Here is a 14,351-nt window from a genome sequence, read left to right on the forward strand (position 1 = left end):
ACATTAATGATATAGTTTTGTTTGAAGAGGTGGGAGCGGTTACTTAAATAAGATATTCACTAACTACTTAAAATAAAAAAATACATTATAACTCTTTTCATAATAACTGGTACATATTACCTGTAACTTCTTAAAAATCATATATCTTGTCCCTAATAAGGTTCTTTGAAAATAAATGTCAAGTTTACTTCTACTGAATAAAATTTAAAACTACATTGCATCTGTTCCATTTTTCAGAGTTTCATACAATAAATGGGTGCATGTCACTCTCCTTAGATAAATTATGAATTTGAGTGTGACTGTAACTTCAGTATAGTTCATGTTTGGGTTTGAATTTATTCTTCATAATGTGTATACTTATCTTTGATGAATATGCAGATTTATAGAGACATTGAAATATATACAAGTAATATAATATACATGTTATATTTGCATATATATATATTAGATGTTTTTAGTTAGATAAATATTTTAATGTGTTTATGTTTATATCTTACAGCTATTTAAAGGAATTAATTTAGTTAGATCAACAATTAGCATTTTTCCATTTTGAAAATCTCGCAGCACAGATCTAACCTCCAGTGTCCATTCTGCAAAGTGTTTTAGTTCTGCAGGCAGTCAAGGGTAAAGGAGCCAAAGAGAAACCTGATCATTTAACTCCCATGTTTTCGTCTTTCGGCCTATTTAACTTTCCATTAGCTCACTCAACCTCCTCAGAAGTTATCAGCGAGTTAAGTGGAAATGGGACTTTTAACTGTTGAATTCAGTTTATATGTTCTTGTTTGAGCACTTAAAAGCTTTGTTAGGAAAATATGAGCTGAAACGAAACACTCAGTGGTTCTCCTGACATTAGATCTAAAAGGGGCCTGAATTAAATTCAACAGAGCCAGAACAATCAGCGTGGAGGCTTATTTTCTTGGGGGATTATAAAATTAAATAACTTTATTGGGGTACAAGTAAAGATATTATTTAACTTAGACATAATTTTAAAAAACCTATAATAATTTTGCTTAAAATACTACAGATATTAACTTCAGAGTTTTCCAATTAACAAGTGGTATAAATTCATTTACTATACTATATTTTTATGTTTCAAAACAAATAGCCATGTTTTTGAAATAATGAAGAGAATTTCAATTTAGAAACTAATTGAGGTTTCATATAAGAAATTAAAATTAATTTAGCTCATTTAGTATCTTAAAATACTTCAACATATAAGCATAAGTATCTGTAAATAATTTTGTGAGTTGAAACATAATTGCACAATCATTGATCAATCAATGATTGAAAGAAAGGATGACTGCACAAAGGGCTCATGTTTATCTGAGAGTCAATTTTTCAACCCTTCCCAGTGCCTATTAGTTAGTGCCCATTCTGTCCAGGTTAAATATTGTGAATATCACCTTGCATACTTAGCATATTAAATTTCACTCCCAAAGGGCATATTTGTCAAATTTACATGAATGGTTACTAAAAAAACCATAAAATGTATATAGTTATCACAAATTTTTCAAGCCTTTCCTGGTAATTTGAAATTGGTTTGCCTGTGTGACCATATTTATTAACTAAAATTAATTAATTAAAACTTATTTCAAGAATAAGTTTTTAGAGTTACATTATCTAGCAGAAAAGATGAACAACATGTGATGGTAACAGGAACAATGGGACAACAGCTGAATATTGTCATGCTACACCACCTATGAGAGAGAAAACTGGAAATTTTTATGCCACTTTCATTTCCCCTAACTGCTTTATCCACAGATTAAGCCTCCTAGGTCCTTGAAAATATTAAGCATTTCATGAAATTTGACTGTTCCTTTCTCCATCTTGATAAGTGGTGCCCTAAACTTCTCCTTTATATCTTTCCCATGCAGTAGCTTGTATAATATAATTCAAAAGATAGCTTCCTACCATCTGCAAAACAGTTTCCTATATAGCTCAAAACTTTGAGTATAATAGATTTGTGTTGACACTATTTCCTACATCTTTTCTGTAATTAAGTCACTTCACCCATTTTCCAAATTCGATTTCATTTATTTTTAAAAATCAACTTGTTTTCATACCTAACAGCCATGAAGCAATGTCAGTGAAATGAGGGCTAAAATAAGAAAGAAAGCAAAGAGGTGTATTTTTGGATTGCAGCTGATTGAGAGCAGATGGGCTTTTGACATCCAAAGGCAGCAAGAGGGGCAGACATCCTGAGGGATGGGATACAGCAGACACAGAGAGGTGAAGTGTGTCAGACATACATAAAGTTCAGTTAAATCTCTAAGAAAAATATTAACCTATTCAAACAAATCATCTGTACACTATATTGTGTACCCAAGGCCTTACCTCTCTTCTTCTCCAAGACACTAAGCAGAACTTTTATTTTATTCTTAAACTAGAGGCCTGGTGCACAAAATTCGTGCACTTGGTGGGTGGGGGGTTGTCCCTCGCCCAGCCTGCACCCTTTCCAATCTCAGTCCCCTCCCTATGGGATCGGGCCTCAACCGGCAGTCAGACATCCCTCTCACAATCTGGGAATGCTGGCTCCTGACCGCTCACCTGCCTGCCTGCCTGATTGTCCTTAACTGTTTCTGCCTGCCAGCCTGATCACCCCCAACCACTCCCCTGCTGGCCTGATTAACACCTAAACTGGTCCCAGCCAGCCTGATTGCTCCCAACTGCCCTCCCCTGCCGGACTGATCTCACCCCCAACTGCCCTCCTCTGCTGGCCAATTTGGTTCTGATTGGTCGGTTTCTATGCCAATCAGTGTCAAAAACTCTGCCTCTTAGGCAGCCATTGGCTCATTGGCACCTCACAATTCACCCAGATTTGGTTCTGATTGGTCGGTTTCTATGCCAGTGAGTGTCAAAAGCTTCACCTCCTAGGCAGCCATTGGCTCCTCACAGTTCACTTGGATTTGATTCTGATTGGTTGGTTCCTATGCCAGTCAACAGCAAAAGCTCCGCCTCCTAGGCAGCCACTGGCTCTTCACCATTCACCCAGATTTGGTTTTGATTGGTCAGTTTCTATGCCAGTCAGCGTCTCTGGGCCTATCAGTGAGGCCTGATCAGAAAGGTGGGGCTGATCAGTAGCCTCCGTGGAGGCCTGGAGATAAATGGAGGCCCAGCTGCTAGCGAGAAAGAGAGAGGCAAATGCTGATCAAAAGCTGCCACAGAGGCTATGGATCAGTCCCTGCTTCCCTCTTCAGGCCTCTCTCCAGGTCTGATTTGCAGCCCCCTCAGCAGTCAGTGCGGGGTCACCATGCCTGCAGCCTCGGCAGTCAGCGCTGGGTCGCTGTGGCTGACTTCTGGTTGGTAGAGCCTCCGGTAGTGATGGACCCAGGGTTTTTACATATTAGGATTGCTTCTTATATTTGAAAACACTGCAGGAGCCTGGGAGGGAAAATGCTCCAGGAACAAAAGAAAACAATAGTAACCCTGATGCTGCAGATGACAATAATATAAGCTTATGCTATATTTACCCATATTTCAGAATAGTAGACTCTCCTCTGGTTTTCCAGCTACTTTGTTATGATTCAGAAGAAAGTAATCATGTGGAAAAGTGTCTACTTGTGAGGGTCTACAATTAAAATAACTATATGGTCTTAGCAGTAAGTGATCTCATTTATGAGTATTAAATATGGTTTGTGGGTAAGTAACTCATTAAAGACTTGATATCTTGGAAGGAGTAGGTAGGATAACACCATAGAAGACTTCTTCTGATAACACACAGAAGAATTGAATTAATGAAGTTCCAAGCTCTAAACCCCACAGCAGCTGGAGGCTATCGATCACAAGTGTTTCATTTGCTGCAGAGGCTGTTGGAATCACTGAATCTCAAAATGAACCCATCATCAGGGAACTAAATGGTCGATTATGCTCCAGAGGCTGGGATATATATTTTGTCATTTCTTTTTCTTCTTTTTTTTTGGTAATAAATTATATCTGTGATTTGTAATCAAATGCACTACATATTTAAGAATATATTTGAACAAAATATTTAATTTTCCTACTGTGATTATTTTAAAGACATTGATCAGAAAAGAAGTTCACTACTTTGGAGATCAGGTTTCAAAAATTGGATCTAGAATTAGTTATGCCAATGGCAGGTGTTTGCTACTTAAAAGAATAAAAACCCCCACAAACATGAAAAAAATGTATAAAAATAAAATTAATGCTGGTGTTGTGTACAGATGGCAGATAAAAACTCTTCCTCATCCAAATCCCAAGAATTATCAGGTGGGGGAAGCCAGGCACAGTGGGGGTGGGGGTGGGCTCGGGGAGCAGTATCTTCAGGGGAATAAAATACCATAAGGATCCTTGAAATATAAAACAACATGTATTTGTTCAGGAAAAAATACAACAGTCCAGTGTACATGTGAGAAGCACCGCTACAAAAGAGGCAAGTATTAAAGGTGTTGAAGACACACCAGATCACGTTAAAATCTGTGAGTTCAGTTGAGCAAACATGGATTTAAATTTGGCAGTGCCAGACTGAAGTGGGTTCGGAGCGCTCCACCCCAGGAACGAGGGGTTAGGATTTCATAGAGAAGATGAAAGAAAAACAAGGCCATTATTTGATTGGCTATCGTTTAAGCAGTTCTGTATATGGGAAAGCCTAGTGGCTGTTTGTGACTGGTTGGTCTTCAGTTTCATTTCCTCGATTTCCAGTACATTGGCTCTGGGTTAGGATTGCGTTTGTCTGTGCAGGTTACCAAGGCATTAGAACCACCTCCGTTAAAAGCTGCCTTGTTTAATCATTTTCACAAGAAGCTTCTCCCAACTGAGAGGGGCAGAAGGGAGAAGGGAAGTGGGAGGAACCTGGGATACCCTTCTCTCAGTGTCTTAGTCAGAAAACTAGTTGGCCCTGCAAAGTGTTGTGCTTGCTTGTTCCACTGGTCTTGTGCCCAGAAGCAGAAAGAAAGGTGTATTTACTTAGTAAAAGGCAGGGATCACCAGGATGGGAAGGGTAGGGTGGGGTAGGAGAATGGCTGTCAGGAAAGGAGTGACAGGCAGCATGCTTGGTGGCTGGTAACACTCAGAGGAAATAACCAGGGCAAGGACTTCCAGATCACTCCCTGTGTGCCCCACCAAACAGAAAGACATCTTGTCTTCAAAATTGCTGGGGGCAGGTTGTGTCAAGTTAGTGCATAAATAAAGACAATTAGACTTGGTATCTTAGAAATTAAGCATGCTCAATGATGAGCTAAAGAAAGAAACTAAGATGTGATGAGTGTCCAAAAGGGCAAAATTATAGGGCACATTTGTGAGAGGAAAGATGGAACTAAAATTTTCTCACATAAGGTGACAAAAAGATCAATCTATGGTGAGATATTTTGCTCATCACAACAGAACAAGTGAAAGTAGCTCATAACGTTGAATGTGAAAACATGATCAAAACTCTGTAAATAGATGGAAACTGCTTTTATGTGTAAAGAATTTCTTCTAGAAACATATTAATCATCAAATGTGTTATTTCATGGGCAGTGTGTTCCCATAAATATCAGCAGCATTTACAGAAAAAAATATACTATGGATATAATAATCAGTGGATCTTGTAGGGAACCCCAAAAGATAAAATCTAACACTCAGAAAGAGGACTTTTTCTTGTACCAGGAGAGTCTCATATTTTCAAAATTTTTTCAGGGAATTCTCTCTTTTTTTTTTAGAGTGGTATGTCTGAAATAAACATGTAAATATTTAATAGTGCAGTGTTTTGTGTTTTTCCCACTGTTTCTATTTTTTTTTTTTTTGCTAAGTCTATAAGGTTTAGTTTTTACCTTCTCAAATTTAGCTTTAATCATCTTCCTGTGCATGAAAATTCTAAGCTACTTTGATTCATAGATATATATTTATAACATACTGCATATTCAGAGCTCTCTTACCTTTGTAGATCAGAGTCTGAGGATGGCTTTGGCTCTCAGATAATTTCTTTCAGGCAATTTACTCATTAAAAATATTTTAAATTTAATCACGTGTATAGACACTTAGATATCTTTGGTGTGAAAATTTTACAATATTGTTGAAATTAAAATTCAAAAGACATTCCTTAAATTCAATAAGCAACTTTGAAACGTGATTCTTATAACCAAGATGAGAAAACTAAGGCCAATTATTTTATTAAATTATTTAAATTATAAAATCAAGATAGAAAATATAATTTGCCTTAATACAGATACATCTCTAGAACCTAGTACAGTTGCCATACAGATTTGATTTGGTGGACTCAACATTTTTCACAAATGAAATTTTTTTAATTTGAAGTATGAAAAACATAAATTTAAATACAAATGTTAATATTTCCACATACTTATAACATACATTGTGACATTAGATTTGAAGCTGCATTTGAGGTTATCCTAGATAATAAAAGGCTAAAATGCAAATAGACCAAATAGTAGAACAACCGAACAACCGGCTACTATGATGTACGCTGACCAACAGGGGGCATGCATGGAATATGGTGGGTGTCAGCCACGCCAGGATGGTGGAGCAGGTGAACGGGGGAGCCAGTCAAGGCAGGGCACTGGTCGCTATCATAGAGGTGAGCCTCTGGTGGTTAATGAAAATTCTTTGTTCCCACGCATTGCGGTCCCACCCAGCACTCACACCTGCTGCCGATGCCAGCCCCACTCGCACACGTTGCTGGTACTGGTCCTGCTCATACCCACAGCCAGTGCCGGAGCCACTGCTCATGCCTGCTGCTGGTGCCCAGCCCCGATCCTGATTGCTTGGTGCCATCAGCGGGTGCAAGTGGTGGCTGCTGGCCCTGATTGTCCCAGAGGGCTTCTCCAGCTCCCCCTATTCCTGAGGGACAATCAGGGCAGCAGCACCTGCTGACAGCTCTGGCCCGGCCTGCACTGCTGGCACCAGCCCCAGTAACTCCATGCCTTCAGAGGGTGTGAGCGGGGTTGGCACTGTCAGGGCATGGGAGGGGCAGTGGCAGGAGTGGGGTTTCCAGCAGATAGGGAACCAGGGGAGGTGGTGGGAGGAGTTAGGCAGGGGCATGGAGGATGGGCCAGGAATGGCCCTTGTGCCTACTGCAGCCTCGCGGCCCACAGTTCCTTTCAAGGTGCATGAATTTGTGCACTGGGCCCCTAGTTTTTTAAATAAAATTCTTTAAAAATAATAGGAAATATTCCCAAAATCAGAAGTTTTAATATACTACAGTTAATAAACATATTTTAAATGTACAATTTCTCTTGACAGCAAATTGAAGTACTTAAGATTTTTTGGAAGCTAATTGCACTCTCATTTAGTTTAATGAACATTTTCAATAGCAATATTATGATTCATGTTTCTCTGAGAAAGAGCAGCTTGATACTTATGAAGTGTTGAGTTGTTCTAAGCAAGACATGTGGCTACTAGGGGGATATTTTTTTTTAAGCAAATAGCTCAGTCTTACATTGTCAATTATTTCTTAAAGAAATCTATTCTTATATTGAAAGCATGTTGTGCTTGAAATAAAAAAGCTGCTCTTCAACAGCACTGTAACTATTCTAGAGAAAATTTTACTTGAATGCATCAGCCCCAATCCTTTCTTTATTTTTTGTTTCACTAGCAAGAATCCTTCTGGAAATGATCAACTATTGTTATGACCATTTAATGTGCAGGAGGGAAGAAGACTTCTCTAAAACTCTCTACAGTTTATTTTTTTTTTAAATTATAGGTTTCAAATTATTTTTGAAGATATCTGATTTCATGTGTCAAATAATTATTTTTGAAGATATCTTATTTTATAAGTGAATTATCATTACTATTGAGATTCGCCAATAGTTGAATAATCACATGTTTTAACCCTCTCAAGTTTAGGCCCAGTTGAACAATAGAAGTATAAATTAAAAATTCATCAGTTTAATGATTAATGAAAGATTTTGGTGAACATGGCTTATACCTATTTACAAAATTGCATAATCTTTATTAGGGAAATATCTTCCTACTGTCCTGGCATACTCACCCCTCCCCCTCCTCCCACTCTTCCCTCAGCTCCTCCCACCTCCTCCCTGAGCTCTATCCCACTTTACACCTCAGCTGCCAGGGGCTGCCTGCTGCACTTAATCTCAGGCAGTGGTCTGCAGCATTGCCTGCTGGATTTCTTGAAGCTCTTCTTTGCACAGATTCTGGGACCTAATATTTCTTGAATGAATGAAGCCAAGCAAATTTGGCCAGATGCCACATCAGGGAAATCCAGATGGCAAGGAACTGAAGTATCCTGCAAAGAACTGAGACTCTCACTCCAATGCCCAGGAGAAACTGAATCCTGCCAACAACCACTATAAGATTTCCATGTGGATTAAAGGGGAAGAATCACAAAGGAAGATAAAATTATAGAGAGAGGCGCGATGGAAGCAGCAAATGCTCTTCCTTTCTATTTGCTACTTAAGGAACTCCCATAAAATAGACACCAAAATATCTAGATCTTCTCTCAGTTATATTTACCTAAAACATTTGGAAATCTGACAACATGGTAGAAATATATAAAGCAACAATACCAGTGAAAATTGAAGTTTAAATTAGTATAATTTATGAATTCAAAAAGTAGATAAGTATATCTTAAGAAAGATATCAATCATAATAAGTTCAGATAAGAATATTACCAGGATCTTTGAAGCTTCTACAGTGTCACTTTCTGGTCTAATATTCTTTCTTCTGGTACAACTGGTAAAGAGGGAGGAGTTAAAATGACTGATCTGTAATCCATTTATTTTCTGATTATCAGAAAACCATCCTATATAATAAGAGCTAATATGCAATGGTTGTCACTCCCTAGTGCCCTCGTGCCCTCGCGCCCTCGTGCCCTTTCACCCTAGCACCCTAGTGCCCTCACACCAGGGCTGGGGGATCTGAGGCTGGGCCAGGGTCCTGAGGCTGCACTCCCAGCCTTGCTATTGGGGCCAGGGGACCTGAGGCCAGGTGGGAGGACCTGAGGCCGCTCCCCCTGCCCTGGCACTGGTGCTGGGGGACCTGAGGCTGGGCAGGGCCGCCTGAGGCTGTCCCCCCACCTTGCGGGGCTTGACGGGGGTGGGGTTGGCTGGGTCTGGGCTTCGCGGGTGGGTGGGGACTTGACTCTGGGTCCTGCAGCATGCCCCAGACTCTGACAGGAGAGACATTTTCGTATACACTTTACTAATTTTTTTTCATCTTTGACACTTCTATTATAGAGAAAGGGCAAATAACAATATTAAAACATTTCTTCTAATTAATTCCCTTTCAATGTGCAAAAATTTTGTGCACCAGGCCACTAGTACCTACTAAAAAGAAGAGAACAAAACTGTCATGATTTTTTGTTTGTTTGTTTTTTGTTAATCTTCACCTGAGAATATTTTTTTCCCATTGATTTTTAAAGAGAGTGGAAAAGAGAGAGGAGGAAAGAGAAAGACAGAGAGAGAGAGAGAGAGAGAGAGAGAGAGAATGTGAGAGAGACACATCTACTGGTTGCCTTCTGTATCTGGGGAATGGACTTGCAACCCAGGTACATGCCCTTGACCTGGAATGAAACTTGCAATCCTTCGGTGCACAGATCTGCACACTCCACCACTGAGCCACATAGACCAGGTTTTGTGTGTTTTTTTTTTTCAAACAAAATCCACGACATGTCTAGATACTTTAATAATAAAATATTAAAAGATATATTTTATTGAAAAGCTCTAAAAACAGATAAACCCCCATATAGATAATATACAGTAGTGAATAAGGTACCAAGTCATATAAATATATAAAGTTTCATTTAATTATGTACTAAATCATAAAAGGAATATTTTATAATGATTTTATTAATTTGCTTTATTTTTTTTAAATGTAACATTGTTTTTATTTAACTTCAAAAACATTTCCGCATTCTAAACACAGAAAAAATAACAAAACGTTGCAAATTGTGTTTAGTACAGAAGGTTCGTGAACTTTCTTGACTCTTCACTTTGTTGACACTGAAGAGCTGTAGTTTCTTTTAAAACAGTTTAAAACTACCACACAACTAAAAAAAGATCCGCATCCTTCTCATTCCAGCTGAGCCCCCTTTTCCACAGCTAAGAATATCAGGATGTTATGTCACTACTTAAAAAAACAAAATGACCTGAAGCTAAATGGCTGCCCACTGCAGTGTCCACAGGTCCAGCCTCACAGTGCACACCCCGAGCTACAGCCCCTCCAAAAGGCATCGTCCTCACAGCCTCAACGCCAAGCAAAGAGCATCAAGAGCTTTTCTTGGTTGCTTCTTCTTTTTACAAACTATAGAGATGTACAGTTGAAAACTCAGGATTTCTAGCTGATAACCAAATAGTTAACACCACCTTACAGATTAAACATAATTAACACCACCTTAAGATTAAAAAAAGAGAGAGAAAATGCCAGAAACATCTGTAAATACTTTGTCACACCAACAGCAAAGTGCACGGAGTGAGAACACGAGAGTCTTTTCATTTGAAAATGTTTGGAAATATGTACAACTTTGATACAGTTTCTGGGTGCTCTGGACACCCATGGCCACTTCATGTAAACCACTTACAATTTCTAGAGCACTTTGAGAGACTACATATGATCATGATCCGATTGTGTAATTAATCCTAATGAGGCAACAGACACCTCTCACATTAGAGCTGTGTCAATTACGGCGCTCCCCTACACTGAAGTATTCACAAGGAGACAAATAAGCACTTTTTTTTTATTCTTTCTCCTACTCTTCTTCCTCCTCCTCTTCCTTCTCCTCTTCTTCCTCTTCTCTTCCACCTTTTTCTGGGCAACTTTAGCAAGACCCTTTGCGCCATCAAACTTGACTTTAGACTTATAGTCGGCGAGATCCTTCTCATACTTTTCCTTCAATTTTGCAGCCTTATTGTTGTAAGGCTGCTTTTCACTGTCACTTAAATTATGCCACATCTCGCCCAGCTTCTTTGCAACATCTCCAATAGAAATTCTAGGGTTTGTGGATTTGATCTTGGGGCAGAATTCGGAGTAGAAAAGGAAAAATCCAGACGGTGACCTTTTGGGGGCATTTGGGTCCTTCTTCTTGCCTCCCTTAGCTGGTCCATAATCCTTCATTTCCCATCATAGCGTACTTTATCTGTCGTTGCCATCTCATCAAATTAGATTTCTCTTTTGCCGACATTGTCTTCCACCTCTCAGAACACTTCTTAGAAAATTCTGCAAAATTGACTGGAACTTCTGGGTTTTTCTTCTTATGTTCCTCTCTGCATGTCTGCACAAAGAAGGCATAAGCGGACACCTTGCCCTTTGGCTTCCTGGGATCACCTTCAGCCATCCTGACTATATTGTCTGGGCAGCGCCTAATTTGCTTTACTGTTGCTAAGAAGAAATTGCCTCTCTTTTCTTTGTATCCTGTTGGCAAGGCTTAACAAATTTTTATGCTCCTGCATATATATTTCTTCTTTACTGGCACCAAAACAATTTTGACCATTAAAGTGATGCATATAAAGGTGAATTTAATAACAGCCTGAAGATTGTGTAAAATTTGTAGAATACAAAGAGACTGAGGGCAGAAAGAGGTATATTTGATTAAAACATAAAGTTGTACTGAGTTGATTTAGAGCTAAGGACATAATCTTCTTTTTAAAATGATAACTGAACTTCTGGGCAAGTAGGCTAACAGTTCCTGTCGAGAGAAGGATACGTGTGTATGAAATGTTTAAAAAGCATTTTCCAGATTAAGATACCATCTTAATAAAGTTAATAAGTCCAGAATCTATGAGTTAATGAAGCATGACTCCTTAGAAAAATGACACATAAACAGTGACATACAACAGAGATGCCTCACATGCTAAATGCTCTTCTGTTATGGGTGTAAAATTAGACAATTTTACAGGAGGCCTCCTATGTTATTCTAGACCAGGGGTCCTCAGACTACTGCCTGCGGGCCACATGCAAATACAAATACTGTATTTGTTCCCATTTTGTTTTTTTACTTCAAAATAAGATATGTGCAGTGTGCCTAGGAATTTGTTCATAGTTTTTTTTAAAACTATAGTCCGGCCCTCCAACGGAAGAGGGACAGTGAACTGGCCCCCTGTTTAAAAAGTTTGAGGACCCCCGTTCTAGACCATGCCATCCACATTTGATGTACCCAAAATCCCAGGCAGCCACCCACACAATATGCTAGGCTTTTCCTGAGACTGGAACTGTTGATTGCCTGTATCCTTGTACTTACTAGTAAACCTTAATCTATTGATATTAATAAAAGGGTAATATGCTAATTAGACTGGACATCTTCCAGACGTCCTTATAGACAAAGCCACGGTAGTGGGGGCCGAGGCAGAGACGGTTAGGGGTGATCAGGCTGTCAGGGGAGCAGTTAGGGGGCAACCAGGCTGGCAGGGGAGAGCAATTAGGGGCAATCAGACTGCGAAGAGGAGGGCTATTGCCAGGCTTCAGTCTCTGAAAGGAAACATGGTGCTCACAGCCACTTAAATGTTATCTGATGTTGATTTGTTGATGATAGCCATTCTGACAGGTGTGAGATGGTACCACATTGTCGTTTTGATTTGCATCTCTTGGATGATTAGTGACTTTGAGCATGTTTTCATATGTCTGTTAGAGCCCATTCATATCAGCAACATACTCTAGGACAGTCTTTTGTTATTATTGTTGTTGCTAATCCTCACCTGAGGATATCTTTTGCATTGATTTCTAGAGAGAGAGTGGAGGGGAGGGAGGAGAGTGAGAGAGCATCAATGTGAGAGAGCCAGGTTGGGGATCGAGCGTGCTGCAACCCAGGTATGTGCCCTTGTCTGGAAACTGAACCTACAACTCTTCAGTGCAAGGGCCAATGCTCTGGGCCACAATGGCCAGGGCTGGGGCAGTCTTGAGGGCATGAGTGGGGGAGTTGCGGGGAGCAATGAGGGGATAAGGACACATATGTAATACCTTAATGAATAAAGAAATTTAAAAATAAATAAATAAAGCTGGCCAGGGGTGGACCCCTAGCACAGCATTTTTTCAAAAGAAAAAAAATCAATGATGAGAGAGAATCATTGATCAACTGCCTCCTGGACTCCCCTCATGATGCTTTACTTATGTGCTTGTGGTCATGCTGGTGTGAACATGCCTACAGCGCTGGCAGTGCCATAAATGTACAGCACATACAATTATGTACTTGTTAATGATAATAAATGGCTATGGTACTGGTTTTTATATTTATTATTAAAAAAATGTTATCTGATGGCCGCTGGTCCTTGTGCAGCCGGAAGCAGGATCCGGGCTGGCTGAGAGCGCCTTGCACCCTGTTCCCAGGGCCCCCTGGAAAGACAGGAGGAAGGATAGGAAAGCACAGGCTTTTCTTTCCCAGCCTGCTTCTCTGCACGGAGTTCTGAGTCACCCTTGGGAAACTGCCAGCAGGCTCCACCAGAGCATCTGGAAACTTCCCTGGGTTGTCCTGACCATGCATGAGAGCAGTGTGCCCCAGGGGCTGGCCTGGCTTCCTTTTAAGGGAGGTGTATTGTGGTGTCTCCTGGGGTAGAGAAGATGGGACAGTATCGTCATGTTTGCCTCTGATAATTTCTAGCAGAGGTTTCTGGGCAATTGCTGCTCTGGACTCATTGCAGGAACCTCCTTCACCTGGAAACTGTGGAGGTGCGGGAAGAGAGAGGAGATCTCGGCTTGCAGGAACGAGACATCCTTTTACTTCTGAGCTGAGCTGATCAATTTAGAGGAACATACGTGCTCTAATCAACTGTCTTGTATGAAGAGCAAGATGTTTATGAAACTCGAATGGATTTTCACCATACTGTTCTTCCTCTAGCAGACATCTTCGAGTGTGAACTCAGCCGGAAGGCCAATTAGATTATTTTGATGATTAAACTATTTAAGATATGTAAAGCTCCTAGAACATAAAAACTATAATTCCTACTAATGTATTTTATTCCAAATTTAAACAAATGGAACTATGTAAAACTAAAAAGTTTCTGCACTGAAAAGGAAACCAGCACCAAAATGTAGAGGAAACTCACAATATGGGAGAACATATTTGCCAACAATACATCTGATAAGGGGTTAAATTTCCAAAATATACAAAGTACTCATACAACTCAACAAAAGGAAGGCAAACAATCCAATTAAAGGATGGGCAGAAGACCCGAATAGACACTTCTCTAAAGAGGACATGACATGCAAATGGCCAAGAGCCATATGAAAAAATGCTCAATGTCGGGAATCATCCAGAGATGCAAATTAAAATGGCAATGAGGTGCCACCTCACATCTGCCAAATGGCTATCATCAATAAGTCAACAAACAACAAGTGCTGGCAAGGCTGTGGAGAAAAAGGAAGCCTCGTGCACTACTGGTGGGGATGCAGACTGGTGCAGCCACTATGAAAAACAGTGTGGAGTTTCCTCAAAAAGTTAAAAATGGAAC

At 39.9% G+C, this 14,351-nt stretch overlaps 1 pseudogene; it reads right to left on the reverse strand.

Moving 5' to 3' along the window:
* Positions 1-10,412: 10,412 nt before the first annotated feature.
* LOC102767601 lies at positions 10,413-11,245 on the reverse strand (annotated as a pseudogene).
* Positions 11,246-14,351: the final 3,106 nt, after the last annotated feature.

This window comes from Myotis davidii, unplaced genomic scaffold (assembly GCF_000327345.1).
Source record: "Myotis davidii unplaced genomic scaffold, ASM32734v1 scaffold2, whole genome shotgun sequence".
Taxonomy (NCBI): Eukaryota; Metazoa; Chordata; class Mammalia; order Chiroptera; family Vespertilionidae; genus Myotis; species Myotis davidii.